Source organism: Macrobrachium nipponense, chromosome 13 (genome assembly GCF_015104395.2).
Source record: "Macrobrachium nipponense isolate FS-2020 chromosome 13, ASM1510439v2, whole genome shotgun sequence".
In the NCBI taxonomy this organism is placed as follows: Eukaryota; Metazoa; Arthropoda; class Malacostraca; order Decapoda; family Palaemonidae; genus Macrobrachium; species Macrobrachium nipponense.
In genome coordinates, this window is record NC_087206.1 from 3,716,536 (window position 1) to 3,720,932 (window position 4,397).

Here is a 4,397-nt window from a genome sequence, read left to right on the forward strand (position 1 = left end):
GGTTCTTAGGGCCTGATCTTGTGCCGCTGTTATCATTCCTTCAGTTTCCTTCTTTAGATCTCCCCTCTGTAGCCATTGCCATGTGTCATCGCTGGCTAGTTCTTTAGTCTGTCGCATGTATTGTCCGTGCATTGGTTTGTTGTGCCAGTCCTCTGTTCTGTTTGTCATTGTCCTGTCTCTGTATATATCTGGGTTGTCGTCTACTTTTATTAGTCCTTCTTCCCATGCACTCTTTAGCCACTTGTCTTCACTGGCCTTCATATATTGCCCCAGTGCTCTGTTCTCGATGTTGACGTTGACGCAGTCCTCTATGCTTAGTAGTCCTCTCCCTCCTTCCTTTCGTGTTATGTTTATTCTGTCCGTATTTGCTCTTGGGTGTAGTGCTTTGTGTATTGTCATATGTTTCCTGGTTCTCTGATCTATGCTGCAGAGTTCTGCCTTCGTCCATTCGACTATTCCTGCGCTGTATCTGATTACTGGCACTGCCCATGTGTTTATAGCTTTTATCATATTTCTGGCGTTGAGTTTTGACTTGAGCATTGCCTTGAGTCTCTGCATATATTCTTTCCGGATCGTGTCCTTCATCTCTTGGTGTTTTATATCCCCTCCTTCCATTATTCCCAGGTATTTGTATCCAGTCTCATCTATGTGTTTGATGTTGCTCCCATCTGGTAGCTTTATCCCCTCAGTTCTCGTTACTTTGCCTTTTTGTTTGTTGACTAAGGCGCATTTTTCTATTCCAAACTCCATCCTGATGTCCCCAGATACAATCCTTACAGTCTGGATTAGGGTATCTATTTCTTTGATGCTCTTACCATACAGCTTGATATCGTCCATGAACATTAGATGGTTGATTCTATTGCCTCTTTTCTTGAGTTGGTACCCGGCATCCATCTTCTGTAGTACTTTTGTCATGGGAATCATGGCTACTACGAAGAGTAGTGGGGACAGTGAGTCGCCCTGGAAGATCCCTCTCCTGATGTTAACCTCTGCTAATCTTATTCCAGAGCTTGTAAGTAATGTATTCCAGTTGCGCATTTATTTTTGAGGAAGCTGATGGTGTTTTCCTCTGCCCCATATATTTTCAGGCATTCTATTAGCCATGTGTGTGGTATCATGTCGAAGGCTTTCTTATAGTTTATCCATGCCATGCTTAGGTTGGTTTTCCTTCTCCTACTGTTCTTCATTACCATTTTGTCTATCAGGAGCTGGTCTTTTGTGCCCCTACACTTCTTTCTGCAGCCTTTCTGTTGGTGGGGGATGGTGTTTGTCTCCTCTAGGTAGTTGTATAGCCTTTCACTGATGATACCTGTTAGTAACTTCCACATTATTGGTAGACAGGTGATAGGTCTGTAGTTACTGGCTATATTTACCTTACTCTTGTCTTTTTGTACTAAGGATGTTCTTCCTGTGGTCCTCCATTTGGGTGCATTGTGATCTGAGATACAATGCTGGAGTTGTTCTGCTATTCATGGGTGTAGGGCCTTGAAGATTTTGAGCCAGTATCCATGGACTTATTATTATTATTAATATTATTATTATTATTATTATTATTATTATTATTATTATTATTATTATTATTATTATTATTATTATTATTATTATTATTTTTTTTATCTATTTTTTTTTTGCTCAATCACAGTCCTTCAATTCGACTGGGTGGTATTTATAGTGTGGGGTTCCGGGTTGCATCCTACCTCCTTAGGAGTCCATCACTTTTCTTACTATGTGCGCCGTTTCTAGGATCACACTCTTCTGCATGAGTCCTGGACCTACTTCAGCCTCTAGTTTTTCTAGATTCCTTTTCAGGGATCTTGGGATCGTGCCTAGTGCTCCTAAGATTATGGGTACAATTTCCACTGACATATCCCATATCCTTCTTATTTCTATCTTCAGATCTTGATATTTATTCATTTTTTCCCTCTCTTTCTCTTCAACTCTGGTGTCCCATGGTATTGCGGCATCAATGAGTGATACTTTCTTCTTGACTTTGTCAATCAATGTCACGTCTGGTCTATTTGCACGTATCACCCTATCTGTTCTGATACCATAGTCCCAGAGGATCTTTGCCTGATCGTTTTCTATCACTCCCTCAGGTTGGTGTTCGTACCACTTATTACTGCAAGGTAGCTGATGTTATTATTATTATTATTATTATTATTATTATTATTATTATTATTATGGCTCTATCACAGTCCTCCAATTCGACTGGGTGGTATTTATAGTGTGTGGTTCCGGGTTGCATCCTGCCTCCTTAGGAGTCCATCACTGTTCTTACTATGTGCGCCGTTTCTAGGATCACACCTCTTCTGCATGAGTCCTGGAGCTACTTCAGCCTCTAGTTTTTCTAGATTTCCTATTCAGGATCTTGGGATCGTGCCTAGTGCTCCTATGATTATGGGTACAATTTCCACTGGTATATCCCATATCCTTCTTATTTCTATTTTCAGATCTTGATACTTATCTATTTTTTCCCTCTCTTTCTCTTCAAATCTGGTGTCCCATGGTATTGCGACATCAATGAGTGATACTTTCTTCTTGACTTTGTCAATCAATGTCACGTCTGGCCTATTTGCACGTATCACCCTATCTGTTCTGATACCATAGTCCTAGAGGATCTTTGCCTGATCGTTCTCTATCACTCCCTCAGGTTGGTGCTCGTACCACTTATTACTGCAAGGTAGCTGATTATTATTATTATTATTATTATTATTATTATTATTATTATTATTATTATTATTATTATTATTATTATTATTATTATTATTATATAGCGTTCATTAGGAAGAAGTAAGAGGAGGTAAAGGGAAATACAGCAAGAAGAGATCTGATCATTTGAAAAAATAAGAAAAAAAAAAATCAATAAATTAATAAACAAAAAAATGCATCAAAAGGGAGATGTCATCTTTTGAAAAAAAAAATCAATAAATTAATAAATAAAAAAAATTACTTAAAAAAGACATCTCACCTTTTGAAAAAACCAAGAAAAAATCAATAAATTGATAAATGAAAAAACTGCAACAAAACGCAAGGAGAATATATTAGGATAATGTTTTTAATGGGCGGATTTCGAAGTCGAAACTTCTTACTTAAAGGAAGTTTTAGTTTTAATATTCATTTTGCAATTGGTTTAAAAAAGATGCAGGTGGGTGAGAGGTTGATGTTTTGAAAGAGAGAGAGAGAGAGAGAGAGAGAGGAGAGAGAGAGAGAGAGAGAGAGAGAGAGAGAGAGAGAATGTTAAGGGCTTTACACTTCTGGGGGTGTTTGTTTCTCTCTCTTTCAAGAACCTGTCAGCAAACAATTTTACCTTATTTTATATGTGCATATATATTATATATATATAATATATATATATATATATATATATATATATATATATATAGAGTCTCCAGTCGGCGAAGATAATAATACTTCAGGGGGTACCATGATACATTAGTAGAATGCCATAGTTTATTAAAAACGTTTCGCACACAATTCTCGGTGCATCATCAGTCTGTGAACAATAAAAATAAATACATTATAAAAAGGAATTCACAAAATTACAAGATAATTAAAAATTAATGGTTTAAAAAGAAAAGCAGAAGTTAAAAGTTAAAAAATACGTTAAAACACTGTAAAAAGAGAGAGAGAGAACTAAGACACCAACCATCCAAGGCAAAAGACGAAGAAGGAATAGCAAAACCTGACGTCCCAAACAAAAAGTCAGTTATGCCAAATACAGAGAGGAAGCCGTGGTGTGATTGTTCAAAGAGGGAACTAGCCTTTTGATAAGTAATGACTCCAGAGTAGTTAGATGATCTGGGTCCTTTGTATAACCAATAATAGAGAAGTGCTGTTTCAAGACCTCTATTTTGCATATAGCAGCATGATTTTTAATGTTAGAAAACTCTGGTTGCTTAATTCTCTGGCCTGTACGAAAACTGAAACCCATGTGGCTGCAATATCTCACTTGCAATAGCCTACGAGTAGATCCGATGTAAGAGCCCGGACATCCAGGGCATGTGAATTTATATACAACATTAGATCTCATGAAGGATTTGCAAGCGATCTTTACATCGGATCTACTCGTAGGCTATTGCAAGTGAGATATTGCAGCCACATGGGTTTCAGTTTTCGTACAGGCCAGAGAATTAAGCAACCAGAGTTTTCTAACATTAAAAATCATGCTGCTATATGCAAATAGAGGTCTTGAAACAGCACTTCTCTATTATTGGATATACAAAGGACCCAGATCATCTAACTACTCTGGAGTCATTACTTATCAAAAGGCTAGTTCCCTCTTTGACAATCACACCACGGCTTCCCCTCTGTATTTGGCATAACTGACTTTTTGTTTGGGACGTCAGGTTTTGCTATTCTTCTTCGTTTATTGCCTTGGATGGTTGGTGTCTTAGGTC